The following is a 15,353-nucleotide window of genomic DNA, read 5'->3' on the forward strand; positions in this document are numbered from 1 at the left end:
CACAGATTCCACAGAAATTCAAACCATCATCAGAGATTATTACAAACAACTCTACGCACACAAACTAATAAACCTGGAAGAAATGGATACATTCCTGGACACTTGCCTCCTGCCAAGCCTAAACCAGGAAGAAGCCAAAACCCTGAACAGACCCATAACAAGGTCTGAAGTTGAGGCAGCAATTAAGAGCTTACCACCCAAAAAAAGCCCAGGTCCAGATGGGTTCATAGCTGAATTCTACCAGACATACAAAGAGGAGCTGGTACCATTCCTTCTGAAACTATTCCAAACAATACAAAAAGAGGGAATTCTTCCCAAATCATACTATGAGACCAATATCATCCTCATTCCAAAACCCGGCAGACTCAACAAGAAAAGAAAACTTTAGGCCAATATCCATGATGAACATAGATGCAAAAATCTTCAATAAAATACTGGCAAGCCAATTGTCACAGCACATCAAAAAGCTTATCCACCATGATCAAGTAGGATTCATCCCAAGGATGCAAGGCTGTTTCAACATACGGAAGTCTATAAACATAGTTCACCACATAAACAGAACCAAAGACAAAAACCACATGATTATCTCAATTGATGCAGAGAAGGCCTTTGACAAAATTCAACAGCCCTTTATGCTAAAAACCCTCAATAAGCTAGCTATCAATGGAACGTATCTCAAAATAATAAAAGCTATTTATGACAAACCAACAGCCAATATCATACTGAATGGGCAAAAACTGGAAGCATTCCCCTTGAAATGTGGCACCAGACAAGGATGCCCTCTCTCACCACTGCTATTCAATATAGTATTAGAAGTTCTAGCCAGAGCAATCAGGCAAGAAAAAGAAATAAAGCGCATTCAAATAGGAAAGGAGGAAGTCAAATTGTCTCTATTTGCAGACGACATGATTGTATATCTAGAAGACCCCATCGTCTCAGCCCCAAACCTCCTGAAACTGATAAGCAAGTTCAGCAAAGTCTCAGGATACAAAATCAATGTGCAAAAATCACATCCATTCCTATACACCAATAACAGACTTAAAGAGAGCCAAATCAAGAACAAACTTCCATTCACAATTGCCACAGAGAGAATAAAATGCCTAGGAATACAACTAACAAGGAACGTAAAGGACCTCTTCAAGGAGAACTACAAGCCACTGCTCAACGAAATAAGAGAGGACACAAACAGATGGAGAAACATTCCATATTCATGGTTAGGAAGAATCAATATCGTGAAAATGGCCATACTGCCCAAAGTAATTTACAGATTCAATGCTATCCCCATCAAGCTACCAATGACCTTCTTCGCAGAACTGGAAAAAACCACCTTAAACTTCATACGGAACCAAAAGAGAGCCCACATAGCCAAGTCAATTCTAAGCAAAAAGAACAAAGCGGGGGGCATCACACTACCAGACTTCAAACTATACTACAAGGCTACAGCAATCAAAACAGCATGGTGCTGGTACCAAAACAGAGATATAGACCAATGGAACAGAACAGAGGTCTCAGAGGCAACACAACATATCTACAACCACCTGATCTTTGACAAACCAGACAAAAACAAGCAATGGGGAAAGGATTCCCTGTTCAATAAATGGTGTTGGGAAAGCTGGCTAGCCATGTGCAGAAAGCAGAAACTGGACCCCTTCCTGACACCTTACACTAAAATTAACTCCAGATGGATTAAAGACTTCAACATAAGACCTAACACCATAAAAACCCTAGAAGAAAATCTAGGCAAAACCATTCAGGACGTAGGTGTAGGCAAGGACTTCATGACCAAAACAGCAAAAGCATTGACAACAAAAGCCAAAATAGACAAATGGGACCTAATCAAACTCCACAGCTTCTGCACAGCAAAAGAAAAAATCATTAGAGTGAATCGGCAACCAACAGATTGGGAAAAAATTTTTGCAGTTTACCCATCTGACAAAGGGCTGATATCCAGAATTTACAAAGAACTAAAACAGATTTACAAGAAAAAAACTAACAAGCCCATTCAAAAGAGGGCAAAGGATATGAAAAGACACTTTACAAAAGAAGACATATGTGAGGCCAACAAACATGAAAAAATGCTCATCATCACGGGTCATCAGAGAAATGCAAATCAAAACTACATTGAGATACCATCTTACGCCAGTTAGAATGGCGATCATTAAAAAATCTGGAGACAACAGATGCTGGAGAGGATGTGGAGAAATAGGAACACTTTTACACTGTTGGTGGGAGTGTAAATTAGTTCAACCATTGTCGAAGACAGTGTGGCGATTCCTCAAGGACCTAGAAATAGAAATTCCGTTTGACCCAGCAATCCCATTACTGGGTATATATCCAAAGGATTACAAATCGTTCTACTAAATGAGGAAAAATCAGAGAGCTACAGGTTTGGGGAATAAAACCAAGAGTTTTATTTTGGTCATATAAAGTATCTGGTTAGACATCCAAAGAAGAGTTAACCAGCAGGTTATTGGATCTGTAAGTCTGGAAGAGGGTGGAATGGGCAGAACTAGAGATGTAAATGATTGAGGCACAGAAATGGGATTTAAACCATGGGACTTAGGAAGAGAGTATAAATAAGGGCAGAATCCAGAATCAAATCCTGATATATTCTAACTTTCAAAGGTTGACAAGAAGAGGAGAAGGAAACAAAGAAAACTGAGAAGTGATGACTAAGGTAGGGAAAAGACAAAGAAATGTACATCACTGTAGCAAGCCATGGAGTGGGGTGTGCTGCTAGGATGTCCTTTCAAGAAACAACTTGCCATTTAGCTGTAAAGAGTACAGTTAACTGACAACCTTCATCTGTTAATAGCCTTAGGATCTGCTTTGCTTTTGTGTCAAGGACAAATAATTCCCTAGCCAATAACAGAGCACACTGTGGGTAGTATGCACTGGCCAACTCTGCCTAACATGGGATTCCTCTAATAAGCGACCTTTGCTCCAGAGGTCCCCGGGGGTTGTCAGATACTTTGTTAAGTCTGCATTATGGTCTTCCCTGCCCAATCCTGCTTCCACACCTCTCATCTTCCGTAGATGTTAGATCTTGGACTGAAGGCTTAACCAAACTTGGTTTCTTCTTCTTGAATCTTTCAGGAGCAATCCCCTCCTCTCAATCAAAAATCTTGCCAGCCTATCTCCAATTCATCTCTTGCAGCCTGGGAGACCACATTAGTCACAAAAGCCAAGAGGAAAGAACGTTTCAGGGAGGAAATGGTCCGGTGTGCTGAGGGTTGCTGAGAAGTCAGGAAAGGAGAGAGAACTAACCAGTGGATTTGGCAAAGTGAAAGTCATTGAGAACCCTGAAGAGTGTACTTTCAGTGGAATGGTGTGAATCAAAGCTTAACTGAAATGCGTTCTGAGGTGAATGACAGACGAGAAATTATACAGATACTTACAGAGAGCTAACTAACTTTGGAACTTCTGCTGTGGGAGAACAACAACAAAAAAGAGGCAACTGAGGGAGATTTAGGGTGAATAAAGGCCTTTTGTTATTCTTACTGTTTAATGAGAGCTACTGACGGATATTAATAAGTTGATTGAAATGAGCCAGTAAAGACGAATGATGACTTGGAGAACAGGGAGAACTGTAGGAGTAAAGCCTTTAAGGCAAGACAGGAAACCTGAACTTGCAAAGCAGAAGAAAAAAATCACAGGAGAAAAAAAAAACCCACAGGTTAGCTTATATAACTTCCAGCTTTAACAAGAGCTGTTAAAGAACAGTACAAGAATTTCAAAAAGTATAATAGAGAAACTTTACTTAGACTAAGGATCCCTGAGGGAGTAAAGTTTGTCAGAAGAGTGAAAATAAAGCACTCCAGGAAGAAGGAATAGCAGGTGCTAAAGCTAAGAGATGGAAAAGAATTTGAATTATTAGAGGACCAAAAAATCAGTTGCTGTGATGAATTAAAGAGAACCAGAACTAGATTATGCAAGATCATGTGGGAAGTAATAAACATTTCAAATCTTAGCTCAAAGCCTAGGGGTTTTAAGTTGGGGAGTTACGTGACTTGATTTGTGATTTTTAGAAAATATTGCTATGTTTGCAGTGGGAGAAAAACAAGCAAAAGATCTGTTGAGAACTGATGGTAATTTGAACTTAGGCGGTTGAATGCATTTATTCACTCATTCAAATAATATATAATAGTAAGTAAAGTACACTGATTCAATATGTATTTTTAGAGGAAGAATCTACAAAACTGGTGCAAGTGGGGTTAAAAGAAAGGAAGTTGAGGCTGGGAAGGAGGTGGATGATAGGAGGTTGCTTCGTGGGTATAATGTATGTCTCTCCTCTGATGGATGCACTGAAGACCCTGACTTCACCATACTACAATATATCACTGTAGCAAAATTGCACTTGTACTCTATGAATAGATACAAAGAAAAAGAAAAAGAAGGAGTTACCAAGGATAACTTCTAGGACTCTGGCTAAGCAATCAACTAAGCAGAACTGCTTGTAATAGCAGAAGTACACCAACTTCCCAGGAGCCCTAGAGACCATCTAGATCCAGCAGCCTCTTTTCTTGGTGGTATATCAAGGCCTTCCCAGTCCCACCTCAACAGTCACATCAAATGAATTGCACAACACAGTCTTATCCAGTGTATTTCTCCCACAATGTTCAACTACCTCATTTTGTGCCTCAGGGAAGGGACTGCCTATTGAAGTTGGAATCTAGTCATGCATATTAATGCTGCTCTCTTGACCTTTACATATAAACTTTACACATGTTTCAGTGACAGAAGACAATTCTTCAGCCTAGCAATTTATTTATGGGCAGTTTCTGAACCTGTTATCACTGACTTCTCCTTCTGGCCTTCATGGGAATTAGAGATCATTACTCATTGCAGTAGGTCCTTGCTCCTGTATCTAAGACAATCATTAAACTCCATAAACAAGATCTTAATACCCCTCAGCCTTTTTTTTTTTTTTTTGACTCCAGATGTCATTCTTTTTGCTCCTATAATTAGACATATCGTTTACATGGAAGCACAACAAATAATCGAGCCCCTATATTCCCTGCAATAAAGTGTCAGAAAAGATGTAGAAAAAAAAATGAGTAAATTAAGCACACTGAAATTACCAAGAGGAAGGGAGAAGGGATGTAACCAATTTTGAAAGTTACAACCAAAAATATAAGGCATCTATCTATCGATCTATCTACTTTTCCATTCAACATCAGTGAGTGTTGCATGCTAAATCAAAGGTAATCTTTATCCCTAATATACTCCAGTAGATTTTAAGAGTAACTCTCTTCCAATGTAAACCCCTGGTGTAACTTAATTATTCAGTAGGAAGTGTCTTAATGTACTTAACACAAATGAATACATGGACTTAAAATAATCCTCCAGAAGTTATTAAATTTATTCCAACATCTAGGCAACAACTGACTCTTTGACTGACTGTTACGTATTGTGGCACTTTCTTGAAAGATCATTTTGGATCCAAACACTTACTAGAGAGTATAAGGCTAGTCTATTCTTGGCCAATTGTAGATTATTAACTATCTACCTCCTTCTTCTATGTTAAGTAACAATGCATATTTTGGAATGGGATTCCACTTTGTATTTGAGAGTTGTTAGAGAAAAGAGTATATGATAAAGTTCATCCAACAGACAACACTGTTTAGAAATTTTGTTTTTGAAGTGACTTTTAATATGCAATTTGAAATGCTGCTTTTCGCCTAGGGCATTCAAATCCACAAATATTTTCAACCACTGCCTACTTGCCAGCCACAGTGTAGAACAGTAAGAATAAAAAGATGGGCAATACAAGATGCCAGTCCTAAAAAAAAAGTCAACAAACTTGATGAACTCAGGAATTCAGTATCTTGTCAGGGCACATAGATGTATATAAAATCATCTATGAGAACCTTATATGTGCTACTACAGCTATCAAACTAGGGCAAGAAAATAATATTGCTGGGAAAGGCTTCATAGAAGAGGAACTATTTGAGAAACATCTGGAAGGAAGACTGGGAGTTCGGTAAGTATAAAAATGGGTCAAGAACATTCTAAGTGGGAGGAACAACTTGTGCTTAGAAACAAAAGGGTATGAACATGTTACTAAAACCAAAGGACATTTCTTCAGACATCACTTTACTTGGCCTCATAGCAGGCTTTGATCTTGATAACCATTCTCTTATCCTTGACACATTTCTCTTAGTTCTGTGCCAGTACTCTCTTAGTTTTCCTCCTATTTCTCAGTTGATGTTAGTACTCTGTGGACTCCTTTTTGTCTCTTAAATTTCATCATTTCCTCAGGATTCAGTCTTTGGTCCTTTTGTCAAAAGTGAAAAGCTCTCTGCTTGGTTGATATCATCCCCTTCCCATTATTTTAATTACCAAATAATCATGACTCTCAAAGCTCTATCTCCAGAACAGATATTTCCTGAGTTTCAGAGGCAAAAAACTAGCTATCTGCTGGCATTTCTTAAGTGTCTTGTGTCCTTCAAACTTGACGCTTTGAAAACTGAATTGTCTTCCTCCCAAAGCCCCGTCTTGCTGTGATACCCCTCTACCTCAGTGAATCAATCTGCCAGTTTTCCAAGCCAAAAACCTGAACATCAGCCTTGATTCCTCTACCTCCATTATACTCACCATTGAGTGAGACCCTATGTCCTGTCAATTTTGCCTTTCACTAGAATATCATCTACTTCTCTTTATCCCAACTGCTAGTGCCCTAATTTATGGTCCCATCACCTCTAGTATAGATTACTACAATATCCTCCTAATTGGCCTCCCTGCCTCCAGTCTTGCTTTTCAGTCTACCCTCCACAATAATATGTCTTATAGCATCTTGCATAACCTGGTTTCTAATCATACTCTGAACTCATCTCTTGCTATTAATCCCTACTTCTTCTATATTTTCAACCATAGTTACACAGTTATCTTGCCTTTAGGTCTTCCTACATAAATTTGTCACTCATAAAATGCTATTTCTATCCTTTTTCTACAATTGCCACTCTACCCGTTAAGCCTAAAATTATACATAGCTTATTTAGAGGAACACTGATTCCTCAATTGCCTCCTCTTATGTGTTCCTATCATCAGAATTTCTATTCCACTGTATTTTACCTTGCTGTTAATTAGTCAGTATCTTCCTAGACTGTAAGCCCACAAAAGCCCTAGACAAGGTGCCTATGCATACTTTGAATGCCTAAAAGCAATCTGTGTTATGACAAAACAAATGAGAAAATAAGTCTTAACACACTTCATCAAAACATTGAGCAACAAGAATGAAAAATGAGTACAAGATGACAAGAGGCATCTTGTGGTTTCCCCTTCTAATACAATCAATCAAACAAATAATATATAAAATGCCATTATCAAAGGACATCAAAACAACAACATAAACGATTATTTGCAAGAGGGCAACTTAATTCAACAAACACTTGAGAGTAGTGAACAACCACAGAAATTAAGTTATTTTTGTCTTTAATTCACTAATTTTGCAAAAATATCGAGGACAATTTTTTGAGAAAGCCGCAAGTGACTTCCCACCCCCTCCAAGGAAACACATTCTAAGACCAATCATTATGTAGAAGTGAGACATTGCTGCATAATAAACTACCCCAAACCTAGTAGCTTAAAACAATAAACATTTACGGCTCTTAACACTACAAGTCAGCTGGAAGCTTTCTCATAATTCTGCAATAGCCTGACAGGTTAATATAATTCTCATAATTATGCTTTCTCGTAATTCTGCAATAGCCTGACAGACTGCCTAAGACTGGCTTATCCAGAATGGCCTCCCTCATGTATATATTGTGGCTGGCTAGCTCTTAGATGGGGTGACAGGTAAGAACACATCCAGCAGACTAGCTCAACCTAATTCTCATGTAGGTTAGGCAGGGTGTTCCATGAACAGAGATGCACACAGCTTTTGGGGCTTAACTTCATACTTGACACACCATCACTTTTGTCACTTCTATCAGCCAAAGCAAGTTATAATGCCAGTCCAGATTCAAAAAGTAAGGAAACAGACTCTACCTCTACAGAGTTATATTGCAAGGGTCACAGATACAGAGAGGGAATAATCAAAGTCATTTTTACAATCAATATCCCACTCACTGCTTGGTACCTAATCTGACCCTACACATGCATCTATCTTGAGCAGTACAATTCAGTATGAGATATTCATATTTATGATTCTCATATAGCGGAAAATTCAGTAACACTCAGTATATCATACGGAGAGAAGAATATTGTAAAAAGCATGCCATGATTAAACAAAGGTTAAAAGATTTGCACTCGATAAATAACTAAATTGTGGCACCATGCCACACTGATTTCAGAGAAGGGTAACTGTACTATACCGCATTCTGTTTATTCACTGAGAGTGCTCTCAACAAGACCTGAGAAAGTTAATAGGACAGTCCATTGAATTACTGGTAACAGGATTCAATTAAACAAGGGCTAAACCAAAGTTAGATCTTTTAAATATATTTTTAAAACTTGCATTTATAAAATTTCAGAAAAGGACCAGGTAATAGACCTTCTCAATACCTGCCCAAACACTTCCCAAACACCACACCTGCTAAACACTTCCCACACACCTGCTACACAGATAAAATTCTCTTCAAAAATTCATAGAATTACTCACTACACCCCTGTACCACTGAGTGGGTGGGTGAGTAGAGCTAAATGAGGAGCTCCTATGGCAAATACACATAAAACTGGCAACCTACTGAAAAGAAAATTAGATGAAAACTTTTATATGTGCAAGCTGATATCACTGAGGTATTTTTCAGCAACCACAAAAACTGTGCTGGACTTGAACAGGTAAATAGAAACCAGGACAAATAACAGATAAGCTTAAAAGCATGCAGATCTTCAAATCCAAGTGATATTACTGGGTGCACTTGATCCTTAGACTATGTGGCCTAGTTTTGCTGGATGACCCTCTAATTTCTGAAAAGTGCTACAGGATCCTCCTGACAACGACCTCTCCTAACTCCAACATGGGAACTCTTAGCATTTCCGATGTGGATTTTGGAGACAAAGATAGAACACTGCGATCTGCCAAGGCTGAAAAGGGTATCACTTTCAAAGGTTAAAAAAATCTCCCCCCTCCCCCTTTTTTATGATGACTACCCAATTATACAAGCCAGGCATGATAACCGGGAGCAGTAAAAGAAGTCTTATGTAGCCATGCTCCAAACTCATGTCCAAACTCAGTGAAAAGGCCCATGAGACACAGCAATGAAATGCATCTTTTGGGGGCTGCACATCGAGTAATTAACCTAGCACAGGGGAAAAAAAAAAAAAAAAAAAAAAAAAAAACGTTAACATAAAAACAAAAATCTAAAAACCTGATGATCTGTTAGCATTTCTTATCAGAAGCTATTTTGTTATTTTAAAATAGTTTAGTTTTTCATTTCTTTTAATTTTACATAAGAACATCAAGCTATACAAGAGATTTATTCTTAAAATTCTGTAGGCAGAACAAAATTTTGTAAAGTGAAACCCATTCTTCCTCTGGGAGCTATTATAAAATCCAGCATGTGTATCTATATATAAGCATGCTCCTGAGACCATGGATTTAGGTTATATTTTTGTGTACCACAATAAAAGTTATAGTGTGATGACTATGTGTGTGATGATACTTATTTTCCATGTGCCCAGCTGATCCAGACTCCAGGTATCTTTTATCAATATCCAGCAATAAAACTATTTCAGCCCTAATTTATTTACAAATCAAAACTAATGTCTTGATTTTTATGTCTGGGGAGAAAATCAAGAAAACAGCTTATTTCAGGAATAGTCACAGTAACAACTACTTTACTATTATTAATTTTGGAGACCCCAGGTTCTAACATCACTTCCCAAAATGAGTCAGAGAAACCTTATAGTGATGTTCCTTGGACATGTCTTTCTCCCAGAAGTCCAATAACAATCTTAGGATGATTCTGACAGTTCTCTGCTGAACTAAATCCCTGGTGAATTACACAGCAGATCTCCACACTAACAGAATCTTTGGTCAAAGTGCAAATTTCAAAAAACATTCCCTTTACCATTTACTCTCAACCCTTGGATTAAACCAGGCAAAACTAGGCCTTATATATTAAACTTGTATAATTAAGTGCATCTTTCTAGTTGATAATTCAGTAGTCATTCAAACAATCAAGTGGCACAGCTATCAAGGATCTTGAGAGTTTGCGTGAGGAAATAAATAAGGATGATCTATAAAAAATGTCAATTGTTTGCAAAAATAGGGTATTTCTAAGACTGAGAAAAATTGCAGGAAAGTTTATTTTAAAAGTATTTTAAACGTTATTTTTATTATAATTACTATATAAATAGTTGTTTGTACCATGAATGAAAAGTATTCTAAGTGAAGAAAAATACAATTAAGTTCATTGTATTTGTCCTGATTTAGGGGTTAAAGAAAAAAAAAATTTATCTCAAATTTTCAAAACAAAAACAAAACAGAGGTAGATTCAACAAGTACTTACTAAATAATACTATGTAATTAATGATATACTATTATGCCTAATTAAAGTATACAGTGATGATAAGTTATTACCACAGGAGGAAAATAAAACTTTAGTAATATACTACTAACAAGTATTTAACGCATATAGCTTTAATTACATAATTTCATTAACATGAAGGATCAGTGGTACTAAACTATTATTTAGTTCACTTTCAATGCATCATTTTAAAATTCAGAGTAAATTAGTGGTTGCTACAGACTAGGGTAAAGGGAAAATGGTGAGTGGCTACTAAGGAATATAGGGTTTCATTTTGGAGAGACAAAAATTTTCTAAAAACTAGATGATGGTAGTACAACTCTGGGAGTATACTAAAAACCACTGAATTGCATACTTGAAATGGTGAATTTTATGGTATGTGAATTGTATCTCAACAAAATTGTTGTAAAACGCAAGTAATGATAACATTTTCATTACCTGAATTCCTGAAAAGAAAATAAGTACTGATTCCATATCTAATATGCTGAATATATTCAAATCTTCTATTTATAAACTGCTTTCTCTATTATCCCCTGAAGGGTTTCTCTAATGATCTAAATATCCACAGGCTTCTAACCACTTTTCAAAAACATAGAAATGACACTAAACAACTGAAGATTTTGACATCTTGATGAACCCATTTTTTAAAAAATGTTTAAATTCCAGTGGGCTACATAATATAAAGACACCTGTTTTCCTGGGAATTAGCAGTTGTAAATACAGACAACATAAGTAATTTCACACATCAAGTTGATGTGTAATAAAATAAATATACTCAAGGTTCTTCTTTCATCAAGATAACAGACTCTAACGATAAATGACTACAGCTCATCTTGTTAAGATCAAAAGGGAATGACTTTTGCAGCAAAATATGTCTGCAAGCTAAACTATTTCACCAGCTCAGTTACTAATGACACAAAAGCAGTCTTACATTAAGCGGTGAAAAAGAAGAAAGAGAAGCTATGTATTCTTAAAAGACGTTAAAAGGAGTTTATCAAGATTGTCAACTGCTTTTTAACATTTATTTAGATTTTAGAATTTTATGTATCCAGAGGAGTATCTCTGAATTGTGCTGACAACACAATAAATTTTTCATTAACTGTAAGTGCTCTGCAGATATTTCAAACCCACAAAAACTATATTAACAGTTCCTTCTTATTCCCACCTTATAATACCAAAGTCAATTTACCACTATTGAAATACCCAGAAAGAACAAGATCTGTAAGATTTTGATCTTTTGTTGTTATATAAAATGTCATGTAAAGTGGTTCAGTTTATTATAATGTTATTTCTAAAAGGCTATGTAATAATTTATTTTGTATCTAAATCTTAACTACATAACTACAGATGTTTATGCATAAAAACATGAGCTATACTTAAATTGCCTTTGAAATAAAACAACTAGAAAAGTATCAACATCAATAGAAAAACTTTTTTAAGCCGTAATCCAGAAGTACTCAGATGAAAAAAGGTTTTTAAAAAAGGGTTATAAGTGAAAACTGTAATTAAAGTATAAATGGATAACTTCATTCTTTTTTATATCATAAATTTTATCAGATCCTATACAAATGTGATACCAATGGGAGTCTCACAATTTCATCTTAGGAAAGGAAGCAAAATTATTTTTCTATCTGCAGTCTAAAAAGCTAAGTTTCCTGTAAAAAGATCTAACTTGTCCACATTTGATAGATAAAGAGACTTAAGTCTCAAAGCCATTAATTAACTTGCAGGTTTCAAATCTAAGTTTTCTGATTTTTCTAGAATGTCATTTTTTTTTTCTTTTGAGACACAGTCTCACTCTGTCAGCCAGGCTGGAGTGCAGTGTTGCCATCTTGGTTCACTGCAACCTCTGCCTCCCAGTTCAAGATATTTTTGTGCCTTAGCCTCCCAAGTAGCTAGGAACATAGGCATGTGCTACCACATCCAGCTAACTTTTATATTTTTAATAGAGGTTTTGCCAGTTGACTAGGCTGGTCTCAAGTGATCCACCTGCCTTGGCTTCCCAAAGTGCTGAGATAACAGGCATGAGCCAACACAGCCAGCCTAGCATGTCATTTTAAAAAAACAAAGAAAATTTTTTCCTTAACGACATAAAATTTAACATGCATTTGATGTCACCTCCTCATACGTAGACCCCAGGACCACGAGAGACCATCATGGTATCTACCTGGAATGCCGCAAATGCCTCTTTTTTCCTTGTCACTATTTCCTTCAGCCTTAATTCTCTAAATCCTTCAGTCTTAATTCTCTTTTCTACAGTAATACATGAAATAATTTATATGTATATAAATAGCAAGAGCGCTTACAATTTCAGATGCTATCTAAATCAACAGAGAGCCTTTCTAATTTACTACTAAAAAAGCAGTAAATCACAATACAAACTATAATAAAAGGGATGCCACCCACCAGAGGATTAAGCTTTGCCAATACAATGAGACCTATTTTATAAAAATAACCCTCATAACGACATGGCCTGTTGCCGAGACCCTCCTACAGCAGATCCTGTCCTTGTTGGGCATAAAACAAGCTTTAGCACCATGCCAACAAAACAGCTGCCAAAAATGAATTCTTCCTGATTCTAGAGAACTATCACTCCATTTCCCCACCAAGGTGGCTAAGCTTATTTGTTGTTAGCATGTGTTTTGGCTATATAGCTTATTTAAATATTTTATGCAATTAAATTAAACAGCTATTTTAGCATCGTGTATGCCATCTCTGTGATACCAGTGAGAAAGACTTCTAAAAGAATTTTAAAATATGGATTTATAGATTGATCAAAATAATGTTATCCCTCAGTTTTCTATGTTCCTTAGAACCATTCTTCTAGGACTTGGAGAGAGAGGAAAGAGGATACCAAGAAGTATAAATTGTCCCTGTCTTTGTGGCACTTAAAGTATTATTTAAAGAGATTATTTTTTCCTGTAATACCAATGAAATGAGACACAGCAAGTCTGTAATAACCAATTGTAGTCATCTTCTTAGTAAATTTCCCCTGACAGTATATATAACAGACTACTTGTTTCACAGAATTAGGACAAGAATGCAGTTGATTTGGTAATAATGACATACACATGAGCTTGCCAGTTACAGGTGTACTACATGGCCAGCTCAGTCAAGCTTTTGACTTGTATGTTTTTCTTCAGGATTGGCTTCCTGGTGGTGTGCACCTATAGTACTAGCTTCTCAAGAGGATGAGGAAGGAGGACAGCTTGAGCCCAGGAGCTCAAAGCTGCAGTGGGCTATTATCGCACTAGTACAATCTGTCTGGGTAAAAGAACAAGACTCTGTCTCTTAAAAAAAAAAAAAAAAAGAAAGAAAAGAAAAAAGATCTACTTCTGCAAGCCCTGTTCATATAATAAAATAAATGATGAATAGTTAGTAGGATGTCCAGGGAAGGCCCAGTGAAGGCCTTGTAATTCCAATTATCACAAAGCTTCTAGTTTTTTTTCTTTTGAGACAGTCTTGTTCTGTCAGCCAGGCTGAAGTACAGTGTTGCCATCTTGGCACACTGTAACCTCCGCCTACCAGGTTCACGCGATTCTCCTGCCTCAGCCTCCCAAGTAGTTGGGCTGGGATTACAGGTGCATGCCACCACACCCAGCTGACTTTTGTATTTTTAGTAGACAAAGGGTTTCACCATGTTGGCCAGGCTGGTCTCGAAATCCTGACCTCAGGTGATCCACCCACCTTGGCCTCCCAAAGTGCTCGGATTACAGGCATGAGCCACTGAGCCCAGCCAGCTTCTACATTCTAACAAAGAGGTCTAGTCTCTTTTTTATAGAGAACTATTGAAGCATATCAGATAGGTTCATATTTAGAGTGATAAAGTGGTCATGCTAGTTCTTATAGGAAATGTAACACTCTTTAAAAAACAAATTAGTTTCACAACACATTCCTTTCATATACATTTCATAATACTTAAAAAATATACATAATACACCTCAAAATAAATCTGAACAGGAAAACTAAATTAGATGCTCATATAATACAGAATATAAATAAATCATTTTTTATTACACAGTCAAGTCTGGCAAGGTAGATTACCTGATGTACAGATTAGCCAGAAAATATATGTTGATTTAATAAGATATTTAGAATTACCATGAACCAGGGTTAAATGTCCTTATTAGAAGATACCTAACACTTGAAACTAGTTACCAAAAACTCAGCACTGACTCTGCTACAATGTTGAAACTCCTCTTACCACTAAGACTGTAGTACCTCCCATTCCTTGCCAATAGTGTGTCCCAAAATAAAGTAATTACTTGAGATTTCCACACAAAAAGCAACTGAGGAAGAGGAGAAAAAAGGAAGGCTCTTGCAATTGCTGATCTTGTGAGAGAGTCATATAAGTTAATACAAAGTGCTTATAAGAGTCCACCGGGCACAGAGCAAGTGCCTGATAACACTGGCAATTACCCTCATACAAAAACAGTGTCTCAAGTCATGGTCTCCATAAAGTCTCTAGGAAAAATAAACAGCGCATATTTGGCAAACTCATGGTTGATCTATTCAGGGTTCTTGTCTTGCCAATGCTTTTCAGAACCCATCAGCATTAATTACAATAGCTACTTGGCTGGTCATTAACATCAGTGATTTTTGCTAACCTTTTTTTCTTTTTTTAAATGAATTTCACAGATTTCAAGCACTAACTTTGCTGTTTTGAAACAACAGCTAACCATGCTGGCTGGCCATATATTTCATTCAATATTCAAGTACCACCAGATAGAGTTAATTCAATTTACCTGATCTTTTATTTTAGAAGTTACAGAAGTCTAAAATCAAAATCTCAATGATTTCATCTCTAACATCCAATTGCATTTCAAAAAGAAAAAAATATATTAAGCCCAATAAAACCCCTCCACACTCCTTCTTCCTTAA

The 15,353-nt window shown here is 36.7% G+C and overlaps 1 protein-coding gene and 1 long non-coding RNA gene across 5 annotated transcripts in view; one reads left to right on the forward strand and one right to left on the reverse strand.

Annotated features, from left to right (window-relative positions):
• Nucleotides 1–7,722, forward strand: part of LOC116552252 — an 18,940-nt gene extending 11,218 nt beyond the window's left edge. The window contains exon 3 of the long non-coding RNA XR_004269296.1: nt 7,635–7,722. This is a non-coding gene — a long non-coding RNA (uncharacterized LOC116552252). The remainder of the gene's footprint in view (nt 1–7,634) is intronic.
• WDR70 (WD repeat domain 70) overlaps nt 1–15,353 on the reverse strand; it is a 328,762-nt gene that overhangs the window by 163,636 nt on the left and 149,773 nt on the right. The gene's annotated exons all lie outside the window — the stretch shown is intronic.

This window comes from Sapajus apella, unplaced genomic scaffold (genome assembly GCF_009761245.1).
Source record: "Sapajus apella isolate SASKATOON/1434 unplaced genomic scaffold, GSC_monkey_1.0 scaffold11, whole genome shotgun sequence".
Lineage (NCBI taxonomy): Eukaryota > Metazoa > Chordata > Mammalia > Primates > Cebidae > Sapajus > Sapajus apella.